Source organism: Balaenoptera ricei, chromosome 12 (assembly GCF_028023285.1).
Source record: "Balaenoptera ricei isolate mBalRic1 chromosome 12, mBalRic1.hap2, whole genome shotgun sequence".
NCBI classification, from domain to species: Eukaryota; Metazoa; Chordata; class Mammalia; order Artiodactyla; family Balaenopteridae; genus Balaenoptera; species Balaenoptera ricei.
In genome coordinates this window covers 70,556,962-70,570,661 of record NC_082650.1, presented here as the reverse complement: position 1 = coordinate 70,570,661, position 13,700 = coordinate 70,556,962, and the positions used below count along the sequence as shown (strand labels likewise).

The following is a 13,700-nucleotide window of genomic DNA, read 5'->3' as shown; positions in this document are numbered from 1 at the left end:
GGATTGATCCCTTGATCATTATGTAGTGTCCTTTGTCTTTTGTAATAGTCTTTGTTTTAAAGTCTATTTTGTCTGATATGAGAATTGCTACTCCAGCTTTCTTTTGATTTCCATTTGCATGGAATGTCTTTTTCCATCCCCTCACTTTCAGTCTGTATGTGTCCCTAGGTCTGAAGTGGGTCTCTTGTAGACAGCATATATACAGGTCTTGTTTTTGTATCCATTCAGCCAGTCTGTGTCTTTTGGTTGGAGCATTTAATCGATTTACATTTAAGGTAATTATCGATATGTATGTTCCTATTACCATTTTCTTAATTGTTTTGGGTTTATTATTGTAGGTGTTTTCCTTCTCTTGTGTTTCCTGCCTAGAGAAGTTCCTTTAGCATTTGTTGTAATGCTGGTTTGGTGATGCTGAATTCTCTTAGCTTTTGCTTGTCTGTAAAGCTTTTAATTTCTCTGTCAAATCTGAATGAGATCCTTGCTGGGTAGAGTAATCTTGGTTGTAGGTTTTTCTCTTTCATCACTTTAAATATGTCCTGCCACTCCCTTCTGGCTTGCAGAGTTTCTGCTGGAAGATCAGCTGTTAACCTTATGGGGATTCCCTTATGTGTTACTTGTTGTTTTTCCCTTGCTGCTTTTAATATTTGTTCTTTGTATTTAATTTTTGATAGTTTGATTAATATGTGTCTTGGCGTGTTTCTCCTTGGATTTATCCTGTATGGGACTCTCTATGCTTCCTGGACTTGATTAACTATTTCCTTTCCCATATTAGGGAAGTTTTCCACTATAATCTCTTCAAATATTTTCTCAGTCCCTTTCTTTCTTCTCTTCTTCTTCTGGGACCCCTATAATTCGAATGTTGGTGCGTTTAATGTTGTCCCAGAGGTCCCTGAGACTGTCCTCAGTTCTTTTCATTCTTTTTTCTTTATCCTGCTCTGCAGTAGTTATTTCCACTATTTTATCTTCCAGGTCACTTATCCGTTCTTCTGCCTCAGTTATTCTGCTATTGATCCCTTCTAGAGAATTTTTAATTTCATTTATCGTGTTGTTCATCTCTGTTTGTTTGCTCTTTAGTTCTTCTAGGTCCTTGTTAAACGTTTCTTGTATTTTCTCCATTCTATTTCCAAGATTCTGGATCATCTTTACTATCATTACTCTGAATTCTTTTTCAGGTCGACTGCCTATTTCCTCTTCATTTGTTAGGTCTGGTGGGTTTTTGCCTTGCTCCTTCGTCTGCTGTGTGTTTCTCTGTCTTCTCATTTTTGCTTAACTTACTGTGTTTGGGGTCTCCTTTTCGCAGGCTGCAGGTTCGTAGTTTCCATTGTTTTTGATGTCTGTCCCCAGTGGCTAAGGTTGGTTCAGTGGGTTGTGTAGGCTTCCTGGTGGAGGGGACTAGTGCCTGTGTTCTGGTGGATGAGGCTGGATCTTGTCTTTCTGGTGGGCAGGTCTACGTCTGGTGGTGTGTTTTGGGGTGTCTGTGGCTTTATTATGATTTTAGGCAGCCTCTGTGCTAATGGATGTGTTTTTTTTCCTGTCTTGCTAGTTGTTTGGCATAGGGTGTCCTGCACTGTAGCTTGCTGGTCATTGAGTGGAGCTGGGTCTTGGCATCGAGATGGACATCTCTGGGAGATTTTCTCCATTTGATATTACATGGAGCTGGGAGGTCTCTTGTGGACCAGTGTCCTGAACTTGGCTCTCCCACCTCAATGGCACAGCCCTGATGCCTGGCTGGAGCACCAAGAGCCTGTCCTCCACACGGCTCAGAATAAAAGGGAGAAAAAAAAGAAAGAAAGAAGAAAATAAAATAAAATAAAATAAAGTTATTAAAATAAAAAATAATTAAGAAAAAAAAAATTTTTTAAGTAATAAAAAAAAACAGAGAGACAGAACTCTAGGACAAATGGTAAAAGCAAAGCTATACAGACAAAACCACACACAGAAGCATAAACATACACACTCACAAAAAGAGAAAAAGGGGAAAAATATATATATATCGTTGCTCCCGAAGTCCACCTCCTCAATTTGGGATGATTCATTGTCTATTCAGGTATTCCACAGATGCAGGGTACATCAAGTTGACTGTGGAGATTTAATCCACTGCTCCTGAGGCTGCTGGGAGAGATTTCCCTTTCTCTTCTTTGTTCACACAGCTCCTGGGGTTCAGCTTTGGATTTGGCCCCGCCTCTGCATGTAGGTCGCCTGAGGGCATCTGTTCCCGCCCAGACAGGACGGGGTTAAAGGAGCAGGTGATTCGGGGGCTCTGGCTCACTCAGGCCGGGGGGAGGGAGAGGTACGGATGCAGGGCGAGCCTGCGGCGGCAGAGGCTGGCATGACGTTGCACCAGCCTGAGGCATGCTGTGCATTCTCCCGGGGAAGTTGTCCCTGGATCACAGGACCTTGGCAGTGGCGGACTGCACAGGCTCCCGGGAGGGGAGGTGTGGATAGTGACCTGTGCTCGCACACAGGCTTCTTGGTGGCTGCAGCAGTAGCCTTAGCGTCCCATGCCTGTCTCTGGGGTCTGCGCTGATAGCCACGGCTCACGCCCGTCTCTGGAGCTCCTTTAAGTGGCGCTCTTAATCCCCTCTCCTCGTGCACCAGGAAACAAAGAGACAAGAAAAAGTCTCTTGTCTCTTCGGCACCTCCAGACTTTTTCCCAGACTCCCTCCCGGCTAGCCGTGGTGCACTAGCCCCTTCAGGCTGTGTTCACGAAGCCAACCCCAGTCCTCTCCCTGGGATCTGACCTCCAAAGCCCGAGCCTCAGCTCCCAGCCCCCACCCGTCCTGGAGGATGAGCAGACAAACCTCTCAGGCTGGTGAGTGCTGGTTGGTGCCTATCCTCTGTGCGGGAACCTCTCCGCTTTGCGCTCTGCACCCCTGTTGCTGCGCTCTCCTCGTGGCTCCGAAGCTTCCCCCCTCCGCCACCAGTAGTCTCCACCCGCAAAGGGGCTTCCAGTGTGTGGAAACCTTTCCTCCTTCATAGCTCCGTCCCACTGGTGCAGGTCCCGTCCCTATTCTTTGTCTCTGTTTTTTCTTTTTTCTTTTACCCTACCCAGGTACGTGGGGAGTTTCTTGCTTTTGGGGAGGTCTGAGGTCTTCTGCCAGCGTTCAGTAGGTATTCTGTAGGAGTTTTTCCACGTGTAGATGTATTTCTGATGTATTTGTGGGGAGGAAGGTGATCTCCGCGTCTTACTCTTCCGCCATCTTGAAGCTCCTCCCATTAGGTAGTGTTCTAATTGCATTCTTTTACATGTAGCTGTCCAGTTTTCCCAGCACCACTTATTGAAGAGACTGTCTTTTCTGCATTGTATGTTCTTGCCTCCTTTGTCATTAATTAGGTGCCCATATGTGTGTGGGTTTATCTCTGGGCATTGTATCCTATAACATTGATCTGTGTTTCTGTTTTTGTGCCAGTACCATACTGTCTTGATTACTGTAGGTTTGTGGTATAGTTTGAAGTCGGGGAGCCTGATTCCTCCAACTCCGTTTTTCTTTCTCAAGATTGCTTTGGCTATTTGGGGTCTTTTGTGTTTCCAAACAAATTGTAAAATTTTTTGTTCTAATTCTGTGAAGAATGCCATTGGTAATTTGATAGGGATTGCATTGAATGTGTAGATTGCTTTGGGTAGTATAGTCATTTTCACAATATTGATTCTTCCAATCCAAGAACATGGTATATTTTTCCATCTGTTTATGTCATCGTCGATATCTTTCATCAGTGTTTTATAGTTTTCTGAGTACAAGTCTTTTGCCTCCTTAGGCAGGTTTATTCCTAGGTATTTTATTCTTTTTGTTGTGATGGTAAATGGGATTGTTTCCTTAATTTCTCTTTCTGATTTTTCGTTGTTGGTGTATAGGAATGCCAGAGATTTCTGTGCATTAATTTTGTATCCTGCAACCTTACCAAATTCATTGATTAGTTCTAGTAGCTTTCTGGTGGCATCTTTAGGATTTTCTATATATAGTATCATGTCATCTGCAAACAGTGACAGTTTTACTTCTTCTTTTCTGATCTGGATTCCTTTTATTTCTTTTTCTTCTCTGATTGCTGTGGCTAGGACTTCCAAAACTGTTGAATAAGAGTGGTGGGAGTGGACATCCTTGTCTTATCCCTGATCTTAGTGGAAATGCTTTCAGTTTTTCACCATTGAGTATGATGCTTGCTGTGGGTTTGTCATATATGGCCTTTATTATGTCAAGGTAGGTTCCCTCTATGCCCATTTTCTGGAGAGTTTTTTGTCATAAATCGGTGTTGAATTTTGTCAAAAGCTTTTTCTGCATCTACTGAGAAGATCATATGGTTTTTATTCTTCAGTTTGTTAGTATGGTGTATCAGATTGTTGATTTGTGTATATTGAAGAATCCTTGCATCCCTGGGATAAATCCTACTTGATCATGGTGTATGATCCTTTTAATGTGCTGTTGGATTCTGTCTGCTAGTATTTTATTCAGGATTTTTGCATCTATGTTCATCAGTGATATTGGTCTATAATGTCTTTTTTTTGTGATATCTTTTTCTGGTTTTGGTATCAGGTGATGGTGGCTTCGTAGAATGAATTTGGGATTGTTTCTCCCTCTGCAATATTTTCGAAGAGTTTGAGAAGGATTGGTGTTAGTTCTTCTCTAAATGTTTGATATAATTCGCCTGTGAAGGCATCTGGTCCTGGACTTTTGTTTGTTGGAAGATTTTTAATTACGGTTTCAATTTCATTACTTGTGATAGGTCTGTTTATATTTTCTAATTCTTCCTGGTTCAGTATTGGAAAATTGTACCTTTCCAAGAATTTGTTCATTTCTTCGTAGTTGTCCATTTTATTGGCATGTAGTTGTTTGTATTAGTCTCTTATAATCCTTTGTATTTCTGCAGTGTCAGATGTGATTTCTCCTTTTTCGTTTCTAATTTTTTTGATTTGCCTCCTTTCCCTTTTTTTTCTTGGTGAGTCTGGCTAAGGGTTTATTAATTTTGTTTATCTTCTCAAAGAACCAGCTTTTAGTTTTATTGATCTTTGCTACTGTTCCTTTGTTTCTATTTCATTTATTTCTGCTCTGATCTTTATGATTTCTTTCCTTCTACTGACTTCGGGTTTTCTTTGTTCTTCTTTCTCTAGTTGTTTTAAGTGTAGGCTTAGATTGTTTATTTGAGATTTTTCTTGTTTCTTGAGGTGAGATTGAATTGCTATAAACTTCCCTCTTAGAACTGCTTTTGCTGCGTCCCGTAGGTTTTGGGTTGTCGTGTTTTTGTTGTCATTTGTTTCTATGTATTTTTTAATTTCTTTCTTCAGTGATCTCTTGGTTATTTAGTAGCACACTGTTTAGCCTCCGTGTATTTGTGTTTTTTACAGGTTTTTTCCTGTAATTGATTTCCAATCTCATAGCATCATGATCGGAAAAGATCCTTAATATGATTTCAATTTTCTTAAGTTTTCCGAGGCTTGATTTGTGACCCAAGATGTGATCTATCCTGGAGAATGCTGCATGTGCACTTGAGAAGAAAGTGTATTCTGCCACTTTTGGGTGGAATGTTCTATAAATATCAATTAAATCTCTCTGATCTATTGTGTCATTTAAAGCTTGTGTTTTCTTATTTATTTTCTGTTTGGATGATCTGTCCATTGGTGTAAGTGGGGTGTTAAAGTCCCCTACTATTATTGTGTTAACCTCGATTTCTTCTTCCATGGTTGTTAACATTTGCCTTATGTATTGAGGTGCTCCTATGTTGGGTGCATAAACATTTATAATTGTTATATCTTCTTCTTGGGTTGATCCTTTGATCATTATGTAGTGTCCCTCCTTATCTCTTGTAACAGTCTTTATTTTAACGTCTATTTTATCTGATATGAGTATTGCTACTCCAGCTTTCTTTTGATTTCTATTTTCATGGAATATCTTTTTCCATCCCTTCACTTTCAGTCTGTATGTGTCCCTAGGTCTGAAGTGGGTCTCTTGTGGACAGCATATATATGGGTCTTATGGGTCTTGTTTTTGTATCCATTCAGCTAGTCTGTGTCTTTTGGTTGTGACATTTAATCCATTTACAGTAAAGGTTATTATCGATATGTATGTTCCTATTACCGTTTTCTTAATTGTTTTGAGTTTGTTTTTGTGGGTCTTTTTCTTCTCTTGTGTTTCCCGCTTAGAGAAGTTTCTTTAGCATTTGTAAAGCTGGTTTGGTGGTGCTGAATTCTCTTAGCTTTTGCTTGTCTGAAAAGCTTTTCACTTCTCCATTGAATCTGAATGAGATCCTTGCTGGGTAGAGTAATCTTGGTTATAGGTTTTTCTCTTTCATCACTTTAGGTATGTCCTGCCACTCCCTTTTGGCCTGCAGAGTTTCCACTGAAAAATCACCTGATAACCTTATGGGGATTCCTTTGTATGTTATTTTTTGTTTTTCCCTGGCTGCTTTTAGTATTTTTTCTTTGAATTTAATTTTTGTTAGTTTGATTAATATGTGTCTTGGTGTGTTTTTCCTAGGGTTTATCCTGTATGGGACTCTCTGTGCTTCCTGGACTTGGGTGACTATTTCCTTTCCCATGTTAGGGAAGTTTTCCACTATAATCTCTTCAAATATTTTCTCAGACCCTTTCTTTTTCTCTGCTTCTTCTGGGACCCCTGTGATTCAAATGTTGGTGCGTTTAGTGTTGTCCCAGAGGTCTCTGAGATTGTCTTCAGTTCTCTTCATTCTTTTTTCTTTATTCTGCTCCTTGGCAGTTATTTCTACCATATTGTCTTCCAGCTCACTTATTCATTCTTCTGCCTCAGTTATTCTGTTATTGATTCCTTCTAGTGTATTTTTCATTTCAGTTATTGTGTTGTTCATCTCTGTTTGTTTGTTCTTTAGTTCTTCTAGATCTTTGTTAAACATTTCTTGTATTTTCTCAGTCTGTGCTTCCATTCTATTTCCGAGATTCTGGATCATCTTTATTATCATTACTCTGAATTGTTTTTCAGGTAGATTGCCTATTTCCTCTTCATTTATTTGGTCTTTTAGGTTTTTACCTTGCTCCTTCATCTGTAACATATATTTTTGCCGTTTCATTTTTTTTCTTTTTTTATGAGTGGGTTTGTGTTCCTGTTTTACTGGTTGTTTGGCTTGAGGCTTCCAGCACTGGCGTCTGTAGGCTATTGGGTAGAGCTGGGTCTTGGTTCTGAGATGAGGACCTTCATGAGACCTCACTCTGATGAATATTCCCTGGGGTCTGAGGTTCTCTGTTAGTCCAGTGGTTTGGACTCAGAGCTCCCACCACAGGACCTTCAGCCTGACCCCGGGCTCACGAACCCAGATCCTGCAAGCCATGTAGGGTGGCAAAAAAAAAAAAAAAGAACAAAGCAAAGTAAAAAATAAAATTAGACTAGGAGACTAGCAGATATGCTAGAAAGAATGTAAAAATAAAAATATAGATGAATCAACAACTGTAAGGTACATCAGTACCACAATAGTAAAAAAAAAGAGGAGGAAAAAGAAAAAAAAAGGGGGGGGCCATGGCTGTGGAGGGCAGGACCTAAGCAAGGGCAAGGTTTGGGCAGTGGGCAAGGCCAATGCTCAGGACCCAGAGGGCTGGAAAAGGCCCTGGGGACTGTGGGAGGTGGGGCTTAGGCTCAAGGAACATAAGTGGCCCAGGTGTGACTCCCACCCCTGGTCTCAGAGGGCAGGGGACCTCACCTGGGAGCCCAGCAGGCTTCCTGGGCTTGAGTGGGCAGGGCAAACACCCTCGTGTCCTCTCCTGCTCCTACAGTCTGTGGTCTGGGAGGGCCCCTCCCACCTGCCTCTCCTCATCTCCCCGACCTCCCTCCTGTGCCCCCAGGACCAATGTGGCCGTCAGGGAGGGGTGGGCCTTGGTGGATAGGGGACCGGCCTGAGAGCTCAGCAGGCTCCCTGTGCCTGAGTGGGCAGGGCAATCACCCTCCACTCCTCTCCTGCTCCTCCTGGATGGTCCCTCCTGCTTGCCTCTCCTGATCTGCCCGGCCTCAGGAGCACCAATCCTGTCTGGCCTCCACTTCTCCTCCCTGCTCAGTCCCCCTACATCCTACTGGTTCACTTTGGGGTTCCTCCCGTCTCCTTGGGCATCAGAGTCCCCCACCAGTGGCAGGCAGGTGCCCTAGTTGTGGGGAGACGCTAACTCCACATCTTCCCACACCGCCATCTTGACTCTGCCGAGATATATATTTTTAGATTCTGTTCTGCTCTATTCTGTTCCATGAGTCTATTTGTGTATCTCTAGGTCAATAGCATTTGATATCTATTAGGTCAAGTCCTCCCTTACTAGTCTCTCTTTTTTTTCCAAAATATTATTTTTTTGTTTTGGAGCATTTATTCTTTCATTAAAATGTTTAAATCATTTTATTCAATTTTCCAATTCTCCCTTACCATAAAATTCCTTTGGAATTCTATTTAGGATTGCATCAAATGCATTTATTAATTTTGTGAGAATTGACATTTTCTGATATTGTTTTTCAAGCCAATAAAAAGATATTCATTTCCATTTTTTCCAACGTTATTTAACGCCCTGACCCCTGACTTCTGCCAGTAAGATGAGACCTTTAAAATACTTTTGCTTCCTCGTTCAGTTCATCCTCAACCCTAGATGACACCTTGGAATATGTTTTAATTTTTCTAAAAAAAATATATTTTTATTTTTAGACTATTATTAGCACTTACCTTGCCGTATTCATTCATACATTCAACTAAACATTTACTGAGAACCTATGCTATGCACAGTTTGAGGCACTAGGGGTATATCAAGCCAAAAAACCCACAAAACTCTGCTGTCAGAATTTATATATGGGGAGACAGATACTAGACAAAATAAATGAGTAAGTTATATACTATACAGCATAGTATTTAACACTTTTAATAGGTGATAAATGCTATGGAGAGAACCAGAGCATGAACGTAGGATGGAAGGTCACAGCACTGAGCAGAGAGTGCATTAAAATGTTAAATAGTGTCATCAGGGAAGGCCTGAAGGAGAATGTGGCACTGGAGAAAAAACTTGAAAGATGTGAGAGAGAGAGCCATGTGGATGTCTGAAGAAAGCCAATCCAGGCAGAGGAACAAATAAGAATGCACTGAGGAGGGATCATGCCCAACCTATTCAGGAACAACAGAGAGACGAGAGTGACAGAGATGGAATAGAGGGGTGGGGCAGTCAGAATATTAGGAGATGAGGTCTTAGAGATTACAGGAGTTAGGTCACATAGGGCCTTGCTGCCTATTACAAAGACTTCAACTTGTTTATGGCTGAGCAGTGTTACTCAACCATAAAGAAGAATGAAGTATTGCCATTTGCAGCAACATGGATGGACCTAGAGACTACCATATTAAGTGAAGTAAGTCAGACAGAAAAACAAATACCATATGATATCACTTATATGTGGAGTCTAAAATATGACACAAATGAACTTATCTACGAAACAGAAACAGACTTACAGACATAGAGGACATATTTGTGGTTGCCAAGGGAGAGGGGGCTGGGGGAGGATGAATTGGGAGTTTCAGATTAGCAGATGCAAACTATTATATATAGGATGGCTAAACAATAAGGTCCTACTATATAGCACAGGGAAATATATTCAATATACTGTGATAAATCATAATGGAAAAGAATATAAAAAGAATGTATATATGTGGAATCTAGAAAAATGGTGTAGATGATCTTATTTGCAAAGCAGAAATAGAGACACAGACATAGAGAACAAATGTATGGATACCAAGGGGGAAGGGGTGGGAGGATGAGATGAATTGGGGGATTGGGATTGACATATATACACTACTATGTATAAAATGGATAACTAATGAGAACCTACTGTATAGCACAGGGAACTCTACTCAGTGATCTGTGGTGACCTAAATGGGAAGGAAATCCGAAAAAGAGGGAATATATGTATACATATGGCTGATTCGCTTTGCTGTACAGCAGAAACTGACACAGCAGTGTAAAGAAACTATACCCCAATTTAAAAAAAGAATATATATATATATATAACTGAATCACTTTGCTTTACAGTAGAAATGAACACAACATTGTAAATCAACTATACTTCAATAAAATAAATTTTTAAAAAAAGAAAACCCATTTGAAAAAAAAGACTTCAACTTTCCCTCTCAGAGAAATGGAATAAACCCTTGGACAGTTCTTAAAAAGAGCACCATGTTCTGAGTTAATGCATCAACAGAATGATCAGTCTGACTGCTTTGTTAAGAGTAAAGTGGAATAGAACAAGATGAGTTAGGAAACTATAGGAATAATCTAAGCAAGAAATAATAGTCTTATGGACCAGGGGACTAGTGGTGACAAGTGGTCAAAAAAGATTATATTTTTAAGATAGTAGAGCCAATAGGAGTTGCTGAGGGATTAGATGTGGGGTGTATGAGAAAGAAAGAGGTCAAGGATAACTCTAAGGATTTTTGCCTGAGCAACTGGAAAGATGGAATTCCATTAACTGAGACAGAATACCACCAGAGGAACCAGGTGGGGTGGGGAGTAGAGGTAGTGAATCAGGAGTTTGATTTTTTTTTTTTTAAAGGAAGATTTTCTGCATGAATCTGTGATTCTTTCTTTTTTTTTAAATTTTAATTTATTTATTTATTTATGTCTGTGTTGGGTCTTCATTTCTGTGCGAGGGCTTTCTCTAGTTGTGGCAAGTGGGGGCCACTCTTCATCGTGGTGCGCGGGCCTCTCACTATCGCGGCCTCTCTTGTTGCGGAGCACAGGCTCCAGACGCGCAGGCTCAGTAGTTGTGGCTCACGGGCCTAGTTGCTCCGCGGCATGTGGGATCTTCCCAGACCAGGGCTCGAACCCGTGTCCCCTGCATTGGCAGGCAGATTCTCAACCACTGCGCCACCAGGGAAGCCCAGGAGTTTGATTTTTGACATGGCTATTAGACTTCCAAGTAGCTGAGATAGAGTTGGATGCACCAGATTGGTATTCAGGAGAGAGAGCCAGACTGGAGATCTACATTTAGGAGGCGTTAGTGTACGATTGGTATTTGAAAGTATGTACCTGGATAACATTATCAGTGAAGAGATAATGAAAAGAAGAAACCCAAGGATTTTACCAAAGTGAAAAAATGAACATAGGAGGAGCCAGCAAAAGAAAACAGAGAAAAAATGGCTAGTGAGGTAGGAAGAAAACCAGGAGAATGTGGTATCTTGTAAGCCAAATGAAGAAAGTATTTCTAGAATAGGGGATGATCAACTCTGCCAAATGCTGCTGATGAGACAAGATGAAGGTTTATCAATAGAACTGCACAGTGAAGTAAGCAACATGTGGAGGTCATTGCTGACCTCAAGAAGAGAAGCTTTTGTCACGTGGATGACGTAAAAGAAGGTTTAAAAATTTAAATAGCACAAACTTTTGGATAGCATCTAAAAAAGGAAGTGATAAATTTATTAAAATTGGCATTATATTTACACTTGGATTGTTAACTATAATTTTATTTGTTTACATCTATTTTTTCATTGTCAATTAGCAAGAGATCATTTTATTTCTTTATCTCAATTTTTTTCATTGTCATTTAGCAAGAGATAAAAGGCATCTTCATCTCATATTGAACACTTTGTGGTTCTCAGTAGGTGTTTGTTGAATAAGTAGGTATGCATTTCTCATTCTAACACTAACTAGCAAGGGATACCCTCATTGAGTCAACATACTAACAGAATGACAGGAGTCAAGACCACCAATGGTCTCCTTAAATGAAAAAAGTATTCTTTTACAATAGTACCTACAAGATCTCAGTTGATGGCTGTGCTAAATGGTAAAGTGAAATAACAATAATTCTAGTCCAGAGTCCTAACCCCAACTTAAATAATATTTGAAAGTTCCTACTTAGGAAGCGAAGGGGAAAAAAAATGTCACCTATAACAGATGGCTCTACTATATGCCATTTAATCAAAGAACCAACTGTCCTTTAAAGCTTGGTTTTCAAAATTGATCTATATATTTAAAAGATCAGTAGCAGGAGAAATACTAGCCCAGGGAAACAATGCAATCCATTTTTTTTTTAAACTGGCTTCATTCACTTTATTTTTCTCATAGAAAACTATGTGGTGGTTATAGCTGGAGTCTGGGTCCCCTGCACGGAAACTCTGGTGTGGGTCTTTACAAGATGGTCGATGAATTCCTGATACAGAGACTTGGTGAACACCATCTCTTTCCAGAGATCAGGAGTGAAATAACTCTAGGTCTTGGAAATGGCACCAAAAGTGGTCTTGGCGAAGTTGCCCAGGATGTCAGTGCAGCCCCTGGCAGAGGTGTAGCAGTTGTCAATTCTAGCCATCGTCAGTAGCTTCTTGGACACATGGACTGAGATGATTCCAGTGCCCCTGGGGGCAGGGATGAGGCACACCAGCATAGAGCCAGTGGCCAGTCACCTTGCAAGGGACAGTATGGGGCTTGCCGATCTTGTTCCCCCAGTATACTTGCCGCACGGGGACAATGGAGAGCTTGGCCAGAATGATGGCCCCACAGATAGTAATGGCTACCTCCTTAGAACACTTGACACCCAAACCAACATGTCCGTTGTAATCCCTGATGGTGACAAATGCCTTGAACCTGGTCTGCTGGCCAGCACGTGTCTGCTTTTACACAGACATGATCTTCAAAATCTCATCCTTGAGGGACGCCCCCAAGAAAATGTCAATGATCTCAGATCCCTTGATGGGCAGAGAGAAGAGATAGATCTCCTCCAGGGATTTGATCTTCATGTCCTTGACCAGGCGGCCTAGCTTGGTGACAGGGAGCCACTCCTTGTCCTTGGCCTTGCCTCCGTGAGCTCCGTGGCCTCGGCCCCGACCACAACCCTGGCCCTGGCCCCGGACACCACTGCCGAAGCCTCTGTGGAAGCCACCGCGGCCTCCCATTCCAGGGCCCCCGGGGCCTCTGGGCCCTCCAACAGCACCGGCGTCATCCGCCATTTGGTGTTTTTACAGAAAAGGTTTTGGTAAAAAGTGTCTTCATGTGAGAATTGCATATTAGATGGAGATCAAACATTAAAGAAAAAGAGGCAGAAGAAAATATTGTAAGAGATAATATTCATAGTTCCACTTCAGTGGACTTGGTGAATAAAGAAACAACTGTGGGGGTGGAGTCAAGATGGCGGACTAGGAGGACATGGAATTCACATCTCCTCACAATGAGGGCACCTACCAGGCACCGATGGGGGACCACAGACACCTAAGGGGACGGGAGGAACCCCCAGTGACTGGGTAGGGCGTGGGGCATGAGGGGAGTGAGGGGGGAGGAGAAGTGGAGGTGGGATGGGACTGGCACCCCTGACGGGCAGCTGGGGGAGGGGAAGGGATCCCACGCCCAAAGGGGGAAATTGAGGGACCATTGGGAGGGCAGAGGATCAAAAGGGAGCGTGGCCAGGTTTCCCCTGCTCACCTGGGCCCCCGGGAACCAGCTGAGATCCCAGGCCTGATCCTCTGCCCACCGAGGCACCCTCCAGCCACGTGGGTCCTGGGGGAGTGGGAGGGAGGGAAGGGGGAGCAAAAGTAAAGGCCGGACCTCCGGGACCGGCACCCCTGAGGGATGCCTGGGGGAGGGGAGGAGTTCCTACACCCAGCGGGACCCACCCATGGTTACGGGTCCAGCGGCGATGGGGGAGACCCTGGGGGACATGGTGGGGAGGGGCATGAAGGAACGGAAGGGAATGCAGCCAGTGCTTTCCCTGTCCACTTAGGCATGGGGGAGCCTGTTGGGCTCC

General features: G+C 42.4%; 1 pseudogene; it reads right to left on the bottom strand.

The window, feature by feature from the left end:
- Positions 1–12,035: 12,035 nt before the first annotated feature.
- On the bottom strand, positions 12,036–12,909 carry LOC132376394 (small ribosomal subunit protein uS5-like; annotated as a pseudogene).
- Between the last annotated feature and the right edge of the window lie 791 nt (positions 12,910–13,700).